The following is a 16,675-nucleotide window of genomic DNA, read 5'->3' as shown; positions in this document are numbered from 1 at the left end:
GGACAGATATACAATGTTTCTTTGCTTTCTCCGTTTCTTCTGTTTTTGCCTCATAAATTTTTCTAAGATTTGTAACTTCCATTTTGTAGCTTGGTTATTATATGGCCGGATCTGCTTCCCTTGCGTATAATGAATTGAAGCATTCCCGGGCCACGATTTCTAACAAGGATTCCGAAATTGCTGAGCTGAGGGACCAGATTATTGTTAAGGACACCTCTATGTCCAGACTGAATAAACATCTCAGCAAAGTTACAAATCGGGCTGAGAATGCTGAGAAGAAGGCTGTAGATCTGAAGTCTGAACTAGCTGAGCTCTGGAAGCAGATATCTACTGTGAGACCGGAGGCTGAAGTTATTACAGCTTACAAGAATTCTGAGGAATATGACAGGGCTATCGCTAACGCTGGTGCTCCGGAGATTGGGCGTTGCTGGATTATTGCTGAAAAGCATATTGTTGGTGAGACTACTGATAAGTGGCATTTTATACCACTTAGAACGTCTTAAAATGGCTTAAATTGGTGTCTTGAAATCAAGTATTTTGTGTATTTGATGCGTTTTTCTAGTGTTTATGCATTTCAGGGTATTAGTTGCATTTCGGGGGAGGAATCATCAAGAATAAACCTTGGCATGTGTTCACCATTGCGAGAGGAAAGGAACGGGCAGATTACGGCGAAGAAACGGAGCAAACTTGGATTTTTTCCAGTGGAGGCCTGCGCGCCCGCGCAGCTATGCTGAGGGGCCGCGCAGCAACCTGCGCGCCCGCGCAGCTATGCTGAGCGGCCGCGCAGGGTCGGGAATTTTGCTGAATTATTTTAGACTTCTACTTCTGTTTGGCTTCCAACTTCTATGTAATCTGAGTTTTATGGGACTATTATATAAGTAGATTTGAGACGTTTTCACAGGGGGGAGAAAGAAGAAGAAGATTGTGTTTTACGCAAGAAGCGAAGGAGATAAGGAAGAAGACCGATTTAGCACACCGCAACGAAGAGGAAGCATATTTTCTTGTGATTCTTGTTTCGTTGTAACGTTGGATGCTAGTTTTCTTGCTTTGACTTATTTACTCTTGTGACGTACTCTGTTTTAATATAATTAGTTTAGTTATTATTTTCTTGTGTTTGCTTATCATGATTTCATATGAACCCATGATGGCGATAAGTTCTATTATGGGCTAATCGTGATCATGGGGTTGCAACGGATTTGTTATGGAATTCTTTAGTTAATTGTTTAATACTTTAGTGTGTGATGATTGCATGATATCTAGTATTGGTTGTGCGTATTCGTCTTATGTGCGTCGCGAACATATGAGATAGGGTGTTAATCTCTTGTGAAGCGACGGTGGATCTTGAGATTTAGAACTTGCCATGCTAGCATAGGTTCATGTACGTTGTGCATGATTAGTGGGTAACTCTAACAGTTTTATTTGCCCTATGTAATCAAAAAGGAATAACTTGTGCTTAAATCGTTGTGTTGTCAATTTCTGTAGACATATAGGAACTCAACATAATTGATGACTATTCGACTTCTATCTTAATTGTGGATGTTTGGTAGAATGGTATTAGTACAATGAAAGTTGGCTTTTATCAGTTTCGTGTTATTCGATTAATATCATCACTGTCACATGCTAAAGGTAATAACAATGGCTATAGAAGGAAGTAATAATGAAGTTGTGATCTCATGAGTGTTTTATTATTGATAAATTGAAGTGTTTGTTAAGTGGTTAATTAAGTAGTTAATTATAGTTAATATTTAATCAACAATTTTAAGTGTTATTATCTTAACATTGAGAAGTAATCATACATTGGTGAGTGAGTTTAATTAGACAATAATTTAGTCTGAGTCTCTGAGGGAACGAACTAGAAAATATTCTATATTACTTGCGAACGCGTATACTTGCGTGAATATTAGCGCGTGTTTTCGCCCTAACAAGTTTTTGGCGCCGCTGCCGGGGACTCGACGTATTTGTTTAGTTTATGTACTTACCATCATTGGTCATTAGGACTCAGTGATTAGGACGTAGTAGTTACTTATTTTTTCTGGTTGTGTCTCAGGTACTTTAGCAAGCGTTTATGCAAACTCGTTCTCGTGCTCGCAAGAGGACTTTAGATACAGCTGAGGAGACAGACGAAGTTCTTGATATTCCGGAGAAGTTAGATTTTAAGGATTCGGATTCAGGAACTGAGCAGAAAGAACCAGTAAACATGGGAGATCGTATTGTTCAAGCTGATCCAGCTCTTATGGATTTTTCTCGGCCTAAAATTGATGACATTCAGTCAAGCATCCTTCATCCGGCTATTCAAGCTAACACCTTTGAAATCAAGCCGGGCACTATTCAGATGGTTCAGAATTCTGTTTCTTTTGGAGGAGCGGCAACTGAAGACCCCAACATGCACATAAGGAATTTTGTCGAGATCTGCAGCACTTTTAAGTATAATGGCGTGACTGATGAGGCTATCAAGTTAAGGCTTTTCCCATTCTCACTAAGGGACAAAGCTAAAGACTGGTTACATTCTGAACCAGCTGGGTCCATCACTACGTGGCAAGATCTTGCGCAAAAGTTTCTGGTGAAGTTTTATCCGATGGCAAAGACTGTTGCTATGAGGAGTGCTCTTACTCAGTTTGCGCAGCAACCTACAGAATCTATGTGCGAGGCTTGGGAACGCTACAAGGAAATGTTGAGAAAATGTCCACATCATGGAATGCCGGATTGGATGGTGATCACTGGTTTCTATAATGGTTTGGGGGCCCAATCTCGGCCCATGCTCGATGCAGCAGCTGGAGGCGCCTTATGGGCTAAAAGCTATACTGAGGCGTATAATCTTATCGAGACGATGGCTACAAATGAGCATCAAAACCCAACTCATAGGATGACGTCAGGCAAGGTAGCAGGTATTCTGGAAGTTGATGCAGCCACCGCTATTGTAGCCCAGCTTCAAGCGCTATCAATGAAGGTTGATTCTCTGGCTACGTATGGAGTTAATCAAATAGCTATGGTTTGTGAGCTTTGTGCAGGTTCTCATGCTACGGATCAGTGTTCTCTTGTAAACGAATCTGTTCAGTATGTGAATAATTATCAGCGACAACAGCAGCCTGTGCCAGCGACCTATCATCCTAACAACAGAAATCATCCAAATTTTAGCTGGGGGAATAATCAGAATGCTATTCAGCCACCATATCAGCAAGGAGTGAGTAAACAGTTTAACCCACCTGGATTTCAGCAACCACAGCAGTATGCTACAAGGCAATCATATCCTCAACAGGGAAGTGCAGCTGCACCTACTAGTGCTGATTTTGAGGAACTTAAGTTGTTGTGCAAGAGTCAGGCGGTTTCTATCAAGACCTTGGAAAATCAAATTGGTCAATTAGCCAATGCAGTGCTCAATCGTCAACCTGGCACTCTTCCCAGTGACACGGAAGTACCAGGCAGGAAGAAAGCTAAAGAGCAAGTCAAGGCTATTACCTTAAGGTCTGGAAAAGTAGCTGATGCTGAAAAGGCAAAAGAAGTAGAAGCTGAAATTAGAGGTGAAGAATCTAAGCAAAAGGAGAAAGCGGCGGAACCAAGGAAGACTACTGTTGAACACACTCTTCCTGAGGCTAATACAGGGGAGAAACAGCTCTATCCTCCACCACCTTTTCCTAAGAGATTGCTGCAACAAAAGCTGGATAGACAGTTCGGGAAGTTTCTGGAGGTGTTCAAGAAACTTCACATCAATATACCTTTCGCTGAGGCTCTGGAACAAATGCCTAGTTATGCGAAGTTTATGAAGACTATTCTTTCAAGGAAGGTGAAACTGGATGACCTTGAAACCGTTGCTCTCACGGAAGAATGCAGCGCTGTTCTGCAACAAAAGTTACCACCAAAACTGAAAGATCCAGGAAGCTTCACCATTCCTTGCACAATTGGCAATCTGACGTTTGACAAGTGCCTTTGTGATTTGGGAGCAAGCATTAATCTGATGCCGTTGTCGATCTTTAAAAAACTGGATCTGCCTGATCCAAAACCCACGTACATGTCACTACAATTGGCTGACCGTTCCATTACTTACCCAAGGGGCATAGTTGAGGATGTGCTCGTCAAAGTGGATAAGCTCTTCTTTCCAGCAGATTTTGTTATTCTGGATTTTGAGGAAGATAAGAAGATTCCCATAATCTTGGGGAGGCCTTTCTTGGCTACTGGTCGTACCTTGATAGATGTGCAAAAAGGTGAACTTACTATGCGGGTCCAAGATCAGGATGTGACCTTCAACGTATTCAAGGCAATGAAATTCCCTACAGAAGATGAGGAGTGCTTAAAAGTGGATGTGATTGATTCTGCGGTTACTTCGGAACTCGATCACATGTTAATGTCTGATGCATTGGAAAAGGCCTTAGTGGGGGATTTTGACAGCGATGAAGAAGATAGCAACGAGCAATTACAATATCTGAACGCTTCTCCCTGGAAGCGAAAGCTGGACATACCATTTGAATCTCTTGGTACTTCTGACCTCAAGAACGCTGAAGGGAAGCTCAAACCATCAATAGAGGAAGCACCTACCTTGGAGCTCAAGCCATTACCTGAATACTTGAGGTATGCTTTTTTAGGTGATTCATCTACGTTACCTGTTATTATTTCATCTGACCTTTCAGGTAGTGAGGAAGACAAGCTCTTAAGGATTTTGAGAGAATTCAAATCGGCTATAGGATGGACCATAGCAGACATCAAGGGGATAAGTCCTTCATATTGTATGCATAAAATTCTGCTAGAGGAAGGTAGTAAGCCAACTGTGGAACAGCAGCGAAGACTGAATCCCATCATGAAGGAGGTGGTGAAGAAAGAAATTCTGAAATGGCTAGATGCAGGCATCATTTATCCTATTTCTGACAGCTCGTGGGTGAGCCCCGTACAGTGTGTACCTAAGAAGGGAGGTATCACTGTGGTCGCAAATGAAAAAAATGAGCTCATCCCTACTCGAACAGTTACAGGATGGAGAGTATGCATGGATTATAGAAAATTGAACAAAGCCACAAGGAAGGATCACTTCCCTCTTCCATTTATTGATCAGATGCTTGAAAGATTGGCGGGACATGAGTATTTTTGTCTTCTGGATGGTTATTCCGGGTATAATCAGATTTGTATTGCACCAGAGGATCAGGAAAAGACTACCTTCACTTGTCCATTTGGCACATTTGCTTTTCGCAGAGTTTCGTTTGGGTTATGTGGTGCACCGGCCACCTTTCAGAGATGTATGATGGCTATATTCTCTGACATGATTGGAAATAATGTCGAAGTGTTCATGGATGACTTCTCCGTCTTTGGACACTCATATGATGAATGTTTGAATAATCTGCGCACCGTACTCAAAAGATGTGTGGAAACTAATTTGGTGCTTAATTGGGAGAAATGTCAGTTTATGGTGCGTGAAGGCATTATCCTTGGGCATAAGGTCTCTAGCAAGGGTCTAGAGGTGGACAAGGCCAAGGTGGGAGTCATTGAAAATCTTCCCCCACCTAATTCTGTGAAAGGAATCTGTAGTTTTCTTGGTCATGCGGGTTTTTATCGGCGATTCATCAAGGACTTTTCAAAGATATCTAAGCCGTTGTGCAATTTGCTTGAGAAAGATGTGCCTTTCAAATTTGATGATGAATGTCTGGCAGCATTCGAGACTCTCAAGGAGAGTTTGATCACAGCACCAGTCATTACAGCACCAGATTGGACAGAACCATTTGAGATGATGTGTGATGCGAGTGATTATGCGGTAGGTGCAGTTCTGGGACAGCGCAAGAAAAATCTCTTCCATGTGGTCTACTATGCGAGTAAGACTTTAAATGGTGCCCAATTGAACTACACCACTACTGAGAAGGAGCTTTTGGCTATAGTCTTTGGCTTTGAGAAATTTCGATCTTATCTGCTTGGTACGAAAGTAACAGTATTCACTGATCATGCAGCTATTCGCTATCTGGTTTCTAAGAAGGATTCGAAGCCGAGACTCATTCGTTGGGTGCTTTTACTTCAGGAATTTGAGTTAGAGATCAAAGATAGAAAAGGTACTGAGAATCAAGTAGCTAACCATCTCTCTAGGTTGGAGAATCCCGATTCTACTTCACAAGATAGGACGTTAATCAATGAATCTTTTCCGGATGAGCAGTTGTTTGCAACTCAGGAGGAAGAACCATGGTTTGCAGATATTTTAAACTATCTCGTCAACAATATAATGCCTCTTAATTTGACATCCGCTTAAAAGAAGAAGTTTCTGCATGAGGTGAAGTGGTATATGTGGGATGAACCATATTTGTTTAGACAGGGAGCTGACCAGATCATCAGGAAATGTATCCCGTTCTGTGAGACGGAGGGGATATTACGAGACTGCCATTCCACGATTTATGGGGGACACTATGGAGGTGAGAAGACGGCAGCTCGTATTCTGCAAGCAGGTTTTTTCTGGCCTACTTTGTTCAAGGATGCTCATCAGTTTGTTTTAAGGTGTGATCGTTGCCAAAGAGTGGGAAATTTGTCAAGGAAGGATGAAATGCCATTAAATGTGATGCTTGAAGTCGAGGTCTTTGATGTATGGGGAATCGATTTCATGGGGCCTTTTATCTCGTCTTGCAATAATCAGTACATCTTGCTGGCAGTCGATTATGTCTCAAAATGGGTCGAAGTTAAAGCTTTACCGACAAATGATGCAAAGGCTGTACTAAATTTTCTTCATAAGCAAATTTTCACAAGGTTTGGAACACCTCGGGTAATCATAAGTGATGAAGGATCGCATTTTTGCAACCGTAAGTTCACTTCTATGATGCAGCGTTATAATGTGAATCATCGAGTAGCTACTGCCTATCATCCGCAAACAAATGGTCAAGCGGAAGTGTCTAACAGAGAGATAAAGCGCATTCTAGAGAAGGTTGTTTGTCCGTCAAGGAAGGATTGGTCTTTAAAGCTCGATGAAGCTGTTTGGGCTTACAGAACAGCATACAAAACTCCACTTGGGATGTCACCGTTCCAGTTGGTGTACGGTAAGGGATGTCATCTACCTGCGGAGCTTGAGCATAAGGCCTACTGGGCATTGAAGAAGTTGAACCTGGATTTAGATGCAACTGGTAAGAAAAGAATGCTTCAGCTTAATGAACTGGATGAATTTCGACTTCAAGCGTACGAAAATAACAAAATGTATAAGGAAAAGGTGAAGAGGTGGCACGATAGGAAGCTACATCCAAAGTTATTTGTGTCAGGGCAACAAGTTCTCTTATTCAACTCTCGGCTCCGACTTTTTCCTGGGAAGTTGAAATCAAGGTGGTTTGGACCTTTTATTGTCAAAACTGTGTTTCCACATGGAGCGGTGGAAATTTTTGAGAATGATCCGGACCAAGCATTCAAGGTTAACGGTCAGCGGTTGAAGCACTACTATGGGGACATGGCAAACCGAGAAGTGGTTAGTGCCATTTTGTTGACTACTTGAGCAGGGTATGAAACGTCAAGCTAATGACGAAAAAGAAGCGCTGCGTGGGAGGCAACCCATGAATTATTGTTACAGGAACCCTTAGAAGTTAATAACCTATCCAAAAACACAAAAAAATCAGAAAACAGGGGCTGAAAAAAAAAATTTGCAGTGACCCCCTGCGCGCCCGCGCAGCTATGCTGAGCGGCCACGCAGGGGTCGAGGACCAGAAAATTTTTTTTTACAGTTCAGAAAAAAAAAAAAACCAAACAAAAACAAACACAAAAACAGTTTTAGCCCATAAACCCACGATTTGTTCCCACTACCCCATCATTTTATCCCTTAATTCCCAAACCCTAATCTAATCCACACCATATATATACATACACATATCCTACATATCGCCCATAAAACTTCCTACACTTAAACCCTCTCACAAACATCAAATATCAGTTCTTACACGCTTTTATTCACGAATCAATGGCACCCAAGAGAGCACGCACTATTGACAGCAGCAGCACAGTTCCTACTGCTGATTCATCGAGGGGTACTGCTGCAAGGCCTCGGTTAACTGACAGAGCCGCGGAGGAGTACACTAGGCTGTTGGGGAAGCCGATTCTGAAGGAGAGGGGGTTTTTGCCATCGGGGAGGGATGGTGAATTGCTACCCATGATTGCAGAAAAGGGGTGGATAGATTTTTGTGAGTCACCCGAAGCGGTACCGATGAGCGTTGTTCGCGAGTTCTACGCGAACGCGAAGGCTGAAAAGAATGGGTTTTCTGTGGTCCGTGGGCTGACGGTTGATTATCATCCTGCGGCGATTCGCCGTGTGATTGGACAGCGAGAGAGGAAGCCCGAGGAGGAGAACTGGAATGAAAAGACTGCTGAGGATTTTGACTTGGATTTGATTTGTGCGACTCTCTGTCGACCGGGCACAGTTTGGACCCGCAGTACAGGCAATAATAAGTATCGTCACTTTCCGGCGATCGCCATGAACAGGTATGCCCGTGTATGGAATGCATTTATTTGTGCTAATATTTTGCCTTCTTCGCATGCACACGAGGTCACAGTTGAGAGAGCACAGCTGTTGTGGGGAATTCTGAATGAGGAGTACTATGTGGACCTTGGTGAGTTTATCTACCAAGGAATTCTGAAGTTTTTGAGGGGAGCAAAGCATATGAACATCCCTTATGCATCTACGGTTACGAAGCTATGCCGAGCAGTGGGAGTGAACTGGCCGGCTCATGAGCAGTTGCAGTTGCCAGCCACTCCGATTGATTCTGGCACTCTGCATGGGATACAGGAGTGGACCGGTGGTGAGCCTGAGGAGCATGGGCTGGGTTATCGTCTTCCAGGAGGGCGTCCAGCACGAGGTGCTACTATGGCTAGGCCAGGGCGTGATGAGGCTGGTTCTTCGAGAGCTCAGGAGGGTGCTGGGATGGTTGATGCCCAGTATAGGAGGCTTTCACGGCGGATGGATGCCATGTATGAGACACAGAGCAGGTTTGCTCAGGAACTCACCCTTACGTTAGGGACTGCTTTTCGAGGCCTTGGAGCTGATATCCAGTGGCCAGTTTTTGGTGAGGACTCTGCATACCCGCCGCCTGATACTCCACCCACTGAGGGTGATGATGATGATGACTCCGAGTAGGTATACCCTGTGTTCCTTCCTACTACTTTCACTGAGGACAGTGAAGATTTTTAGTTTGGGGGTGGTAGTTAAGGAATTTTGTGTGTGTGTCATTTAGTTGCATATTCATGATAGTTTAGTTCATATAGTTGCATAATTTATGCCATATAGTTTTTTTTTATGAATGTCATGTAGCTCATGCATTTACCATGATCCCTTTTGCAATGATTTATCGACTGAATTGTGATATTGATGTGAGTGTAGTGATAGCATTAAAGTGATATTAAGTTGTGTAGGTTGATATGCATGCTAGAAACAATTGTAAGTCCACTAAGTCTTAGAGAATGCGAAAGGGCTAGATTGTGTTATGATTTGGTTGTTTTCAAGGTCAATCTACTTATTATGCTTAGAATTCGATTATAGGTTCTTAGTGATAAAGACATGAAAAAGAAAAATTTTGGAGAAAAAATATGGAAGTTGTTGCTAGTTGTGGCTAGGCGTCAAATGGCTAGTAGCCGGCTCGCGTATGTTGCGAGTAGTCTAGGGTTGAGCAAGATGGAGCGAAACGCACTTTCTCAGAAATTAAAAAAAAAAAGAGAAAAAAAAAGAGAAAAAAAAAAAATTTGCATAATTGATCAAGAGTGGGCTCTTTGGTATTCGAGTTATTAAGTTCTTAGGGGACTTTGTGCCTAGTGACCTAAGGCTTTTAGAGTCTGGGATCTGCTAACCTAACGTTCGTTACATGGATATCATTGTATAAGTCTTTTGTGGACCTCACTCATTGCACGGTCAAATAAGCATTTGAGTTGTAAATAAAAAGCACGATTCCGTAGTAAGCTCCAGAGTTCTTGTAGTGTTGTATATCACTTTGTGCCTGGAATTTTTATTCTTTGTATAATCGTAGGATTGCCTTGAGGATAGTCTAGTCATAGTAATTGGTCTAGTTCCGAAGCATATCTGTTAAGCATTTGCACACACCACGTTTCTGGCTGTATGTCCGTTTGCATGAGTTTATTGATCTTTAGTTGTCTAACTGCATTCGTTGAGATGTGGCAATTTGGTTGATTAATTGTAGTAAGGGGGATCGCTGCATTTTCATATAGATTGCATTCATGCATATTTTTATTTGTTTTTGAGTCTGTGACGCTTGAGGGCAAGCATCGATTTAAGTTTGGGGGTGTGATAAGTGACATTTTATACCACTTAGAACGTCTTAAAATGGCTTAAATTGGTGTCTTAAAATCAAGTATTTTGTGTATTTGATGCGTTTTTCTAGTGTTTATGCATTTCAGGGTATTAGTTGCATTTCGGGGGAGGAATCATCAAGAATAAGCCTTGGCATGTGTTCACCATTGCGAGAGGAAAGGAACGGGCAGATTACGGCGAAGAAACGGAGCAAAATTGGATTTTTTCCAGTGGAGGCCTGCGCGCCCGCGCAGCTATGCTGAGCGGCCGCGCAGGGTCGGGAATTTTGCTGAATTATTTTAGACTTCTACTTCTGTTTGGCTTCCAACTTCTATGTAATCTGAGTTTTATGGGACTATTATATAAGTAGATTTGAGACGTTTTCACAGGGGGGAGAAAGAAGAAGAAGATTGTGTTTTACGCAAGAAGCGAAGGAGATAAGGAAGAAGACCGATTTAGCACACCGCAACGAAGAGGAAGTATATTTTCTTGTGATTCTTGTTTCGTTGTAACGTTGGATGCTAGTTTTCTTGCTTTGACTTATTTACTCTTGTGACGTACTCTGTTTTAATATAATTAGTTTAGTTATTATTTTCTTGTGTTTGCTTATCATGATTTCATATGAACTCATGATGGCGATAAGTTCCATTATGGGCTAATCGTGATCATGGGGTTGCAACGGATTTATTATGGAATTCTTTAGTTAATTGTTTAATACTTTAGTGTGTGATGATTGCATGATATCTAGTATTGGTTGTGCGTATTCGTCTTATATGTGTCGCGAATATATGAGATAGGGTGTTAATCTCTTGTGAAGCGACGGTGGATCTTGAGATTTAGAACTTGCCATGCTAGCATAGGTTCATGTACGTTGTGCATGATTAGTGGGTAACTCTAACAGTTTTATTTGCCCTATGTAATCAAAAAGGAATAACTTGTGCTTAAATCGTTGTGTTGTCAATTTCTGTAGACATATAGGAACTCAACATAATTGATGACTATTCAACTTCTATCTTAATTGTGGATGTTTGGTAGAATGGTATTAGTACAATGAAAGTTGGCTTTTATCAGTTTCGTGTTATTCGATTAATATCATCACTATCACATGCTAAAGGTAATAACAATGGCTATAGAAGGAAGTAATAATGAAGTTGTGATCTCATGAGTGTTTTATTATTGATAAATTGAAGTGTTAGTTAAGTGGTTAATTAAGTAGTTAATTATAGTTAATATTTAATCAACAATTTTAAGTGTTATTATCTTAACATTGAGAAGTAATCATACATTGGTGAGTGAGTTTAATTAGACAATAATTTAGTCTGAGTCTCTGAGGGAACGAACTAGAAAATATTCTATATTACTTGCGAACGCGTATACTTGCGTGAATATTAGCGCGTGTTTTCGCCCTAACAACTACGTAACAGTTCATACAGCTACGTAGTCTCACCAACAATCTCCCCCTATTTGATTGTTAAACTTAACAAACAAATTAAATAGAGAGGATAACTCAACTAACAACTAGAAAAAGTAATGTACCAGGACTTGTAAATAATGCTACTGGTTTTCTGGATCAAATGCAACATTTCCAGATTTCTTGAGTAACTGAAATAAAAGATGCTTGTTTATCTAGCACTGAACTAATCTTCAAGTAGTTTCATCTTCATTTCCTTGGTTCTTCAAATCTCTGCCAGATAATACTTCTCAGTCTTGAAGTAATCATCAGCAGCTTCTTTTGTACAACCACATTTCCTGTTGAGAAGCGCATATCTCTCTTGCTTCTCCCCCTATGAGAATCATCTGCTTAAAGGAGATCACCTTCGTCTACCACCTCTCCCGTACAATAGGATCCGCAGATAAAACTAATTGTACTCCCCTTTTGGAAAACAGCTTCTCCCCTTATGAAGAATAGTGATGAACCAAACCACTTCTTCTGATTACTAAGAAATCACCTTGTGTTTACCACCTCTCCTGTACAATAGGATCCGTAGTTACAAACAACAATGGTGTGGTGTAGTGTACATGTGTTTTACCTTTTTCTTTCTTCATGCTATTTCTCCCCCTTAGTTGAGGAATCCTCCAAACTATTATATAAGCTTTTATCTCCCCCTTAGAGAAGGAATGTATGCTGTTGTCTGAAGGAGTTCTCATATGTTACTTGGTAGGAAAAGAAATAACAAGTCATAGTCTGATCAACCATGTCCCTTTAAATGCTGCAAGAATGACTTCACTGTTGATCTTCATGTTAACCAATCTTCCCAACTCCTTATACCTCCCAAATGTGAGATCACCAATTGTTACCAATAGCTAGCTCTCAAAGGTCCCGAAGTATTCTAATCCAATCTGTAAATATTAGATTACCAAGAGTTAAGTTCCAATCATAAACAGAATTGAGACCCGAAGTATCAAGAACCATGTTTAGGGATAGGGAATGGGATATGGTTTTTGTCTTTCTTCCTCACTGTGAGTGTGTGATTCTGTTTCGTGTACCTCACAAGTGTTTCACTCTTCTCTCCACTCGTGTTTACACTCATTCTCAAAAGTGTATCACTCCTCTCATAGCTCCAAAATCCAGCTGTACCTACAAGGAGAATCACCTTAGCCATCCTTAAGGAGGTCACAGGTGGTGCAATGGGAGTTCGCAAATCCCTATCCTTGTTAGACTCGTCAGATGAATCAGAGTCGTAATCTACAAGTTGCTAGTTTCCCTTTTTAGGTTCCAGTTTTGAACTCTGGGAAGGTAAACAATGATCCAAAGAATTTAGCATAAAGATCAAGGTTCCCTTCTAATGTCTGTGAACACATTTCCTTGTGACTCATCAGGTAATATCTAAATCATTGTCAACAAGTTGTCGATCTGCGCCTATGTCAGATCCACTATCCGCAGATACATCCAGGTTTATTAGTCCTGGGGAGGTAGACACTGACCACTGACATATGGCTATTGGATCAGTATCCTCTTCTAACACCTGTAAAGGTAATTGGTCCATTTAAAAAACCTTGAAAAATAGAATCTGACCTTAAAATGGTCGAAACTCTTGTTTCCGTCAACTCATACTTTGTGTGTGTAACCTTTCCTTGTGCATCAAGAATTATTTATGTTTGAGGTGGTGACACTACATCGGATACGGCCGACAGGCGAATTTCAATAGATGCACCCTATTGAGAGGATGAATCTAGTAATTGTTTTGTGCCTTTTCAGCCATTACATCTTTTTGAGAAGATGTATGGGGACTAGCAGTTGTCTCGGTTTAAATACTACTCATCTTTGTAGGAGACAGAGTTGCTGGGTTGACGTCAAAACCTTCGTAACAATGCCATTGTCATCCAGTTGGATTTCTGGTTATCCTTGTACCAATTACAATACTGTCATTTGGTTTGGATACCAGCTTCCCTACAATCTGCTTGTTGACTGATTGAGTTTATCTTATTTTATAATCATCAATCCGGACCTATCAGAGCTTCTGTAACTTTCTTAGTTTCTTCTTCAGATAGAAAACTAGAGAAATAATCATTCATACTCAGTAGCCCTGCTAATCATTACTCCACCATCTGGATCACTTAAGAACTAGACTCTGGGAATAATATTGACATCAAACCCTTTGTCTCAGCAGATATGTTCTTTAGTGTCCTCTAATATTCAATGTGGTGTTGTGTCTGACTAGTTGATCCTTTTTTGCTCCCCCTAAGCTGTTGCTGGGATTTTCTAAAAATCCTTACCCTTGCTGACTGACTTCATTGAAATAATGAGTTGTGTTATACACTTCCATTCCACTGCTTGGATATGGATCATCAATACCATTAATTTCTCCTGTAACAGCTTGAAGCATTGAGTTGTAGAAGTGTGCACTTGGACTGTCTATCACCTTCTGTTGATCAACCACAAATGCCCTGTAGGTTATAGACTCCACTGAGTAGCCATCAAAAATATCCTAACTGTAAAACACTCTCTCCAAACACTTTCAGGTTATCCAGTGTTTGCTTCTGTTGGCCATTAACTCATTAGTGGTCTTCATGTATACATCCAGATCAAGGCTTGATCTTACTTGTTGCAAATTGTTTTTACTGCTCCAGCCCTTTGGTATTTAGAAAGTCTTGACTAGCTTGATATTTCCCTTGTAGCTTTAATCAAGTTCTAGTTCTTCTTTTGTACCACTCCATTCTGACACGGATCTCCCAGTCCAGAATATGTCTCTACGGTTGCTTCCAGTTTGATCTCCTGATATGATCAATCACCATCTGTGATGTCTTGTCTTGAGAACGCACGAATAACAACTTTGTTTAATAAGAGTAGTCAACCACCATCACTAAGATATTTTTTTACTCAGATATGATGTTGTCCTTGACTCCTCTTTCGGATATGCCTCACATTTATCGTCTTCTGAATTCCAGATGAGACAGTCCTCTCACTAATCCCTTTTCACAAAAGAGTTCCTTGAGTTTATGTTCATGGGTGAGAGCTTCTAATGCCATAGCTAAACTTTTGTCAGATGAAGCTTTACAGTAAAAACCATTTACTTCACCTTTCCTGAGTTTCCAGTCTAGCCACGAGAATATCCTTTCCTTACTCTAGGAAGAGCAAGCTTCTCAATCTTCCTGCTTCAGATGAGACATTAATCCTTCGTTGAATCGACATTTTGTCCTTTGATGCAGAACTGTCTGATAAGAGGATTTGTGTATTGATTCTCCAGCAAGAAGTTGCTTCAACTGTTATCAATGATTCCAATGTTTAGTTGTTATCAGTGATAGCAATTGTTGAATCCATGATGACATCTCTTTTCTGCATAGCTTGTCCCGTAATGAAAACCTTTGCTGTCATCTCCAAAGATTACTGACGGAATAGCTTTTGTCAATCACATTTGATTGTGAGGCTCTTTCTTTGATCATATGCCTTGAGTATGAATTACCAATAATATATATGAATCAATTGACCTGTTATGTCCTGCACTCACAAATGGATTAACAGTCCTTGGTACCCAACTTATCAGTTTGGGTCAAGATGGATTAGAGATATTATCATAAACAGAGATAACAACAGCTGCTACCTTATCATGCTAATTCTTATCCTTGACTGACCATCTTCTCTATTTAAATACCCTTGACAGATTTGTCTCTTGGCTAGGCGAAAATGGTACCAACCTTACATAAGGAGGACTAGCAGTCTTTACCCTATTGTAATCCTAATCATGCTTTTTCTACAATTAATGCAAGTACAAAGAGATGCATTCATGGCATAAAGAATAAGAAAGCATTGTGCTGGGAATACATGGCATTCATTCAGAAACATTACGCATAAGAATTAAGCAAGACAGGCATGATATGGAACAAACAAGATTGACAAATAAATCACTAATTCTATCTAGTCCAATCATGTTGATAAATCTCATCTAGCTATCTCAATCCAATTGTAAACTAATACATCTTAACAAACACTTCAAATCAACTGAATAAATCACATTGTAATAGGATACAGGAGATAAGCATAAACAAAGGTCTTATATGCTGGAAAAACATATACCTCACTAAAGCAATTAATCATGTTCAACATATATTCAAACACATATTTAAGATCACCTAAAGTAAAATGCACAAGTTAAACATCATTCCTAGTTACCAGAAAAATAATCTAGTGAACTAGTTCAGCATTTTCTATGTGTGATGCTATCATGCTTGTGCGAGTGTTAAATATTTAAACACTAAGATCTTATCATGCATTGAATATTGAGAGCAAAGTATTGCAGTGGTTCAAGAATTTGAAACCTGAGATATGTGAATTGGACCATCTTCAGAGATTGCTATGAAAGCAAGATATTCATGATTCTCGTCATCTGATCCATCCCAACTCTTTCCCGTGCACTATAAGTTTTTACTGGCTGCTTCCCTGAGAAAATATTCCACCTTTGTCTCAACTCTTCAATTGAATCCCTACTCATCCTTGTTTGTCAAGCTTCTTGTGTTGTTGTAGCAAAACCCCAGATAGTTACTTGACACATATGTCTTGTCATAACTGTAGCTATCAAATCTTGTATATGTCCCATTCTCAGTCTGTAATTACCCCTTGAACTGAATCTGACCTCCACAATTCCTGTTCTCTCTGACCTCCACAACTCCTGCCTGTATGATCTCATTAATTCCCGGATAAATATAGCATTGGTACAAACCACTGTATGACTGTATAATCTGGAATCATTGAGTTGTCTTAAAATCTTCGAGAAAAATTATACCCGTAGAAATTTCATTCATTCCTAGCGTCTGAAAACCCAGTGGTATCCTATGGAGTAAGCCTTTGAGGAAGATCCACAATTTTCATCTGTAGGTCTTGAAATCAGTTCCATTGGAGTAAGAAAACCATTATCTTCAAATTCCTTATCCGGAAATTTTCCGTCTGAATAGCACATGGTCTTTATTTTCTTCGAAAGATTAAAATCCACTTTAAAAGCCCGGAGAATTCCT

At 40.4% G+C, this 16,675-nt stretch overlaps 1 non-coding gene across 1 annotated transcript; it reads right to left on the bottom strand.

The window, feature by feature from the left end:
• Positions 1–2,590: 2,590 nt before the first annotated feature.
• LOC141675631 (small nucleolar RNA R71) lies at positions 2,591–2,697 on the bottom strand. Its single transcript, XR_012556274.1, has one exon. It is a non-coding gene; the product is annotated as a small nucleolar RNA R71 (small nucleolar RNA).
• Positions 2,698–16,675: the final 13,978 nt, after the last annotated feature.

Source organism: Apium graveolens, chromosome 7 (genome assembly GCF_009905375.1).
Source record: "Apium graveolens cultivar Ventura chromosome 7, ASM990537v1, whole genome shotgun sequence".
NCBI lineage: Eukaryota > Viridiplantae > Streptophyta > Magnoliopsida > Apiales > Apiaceae > Apium > Apium graveolens.
This window is presented reverse-complemented; position numbering and strand designations above follow the sequence as displayed.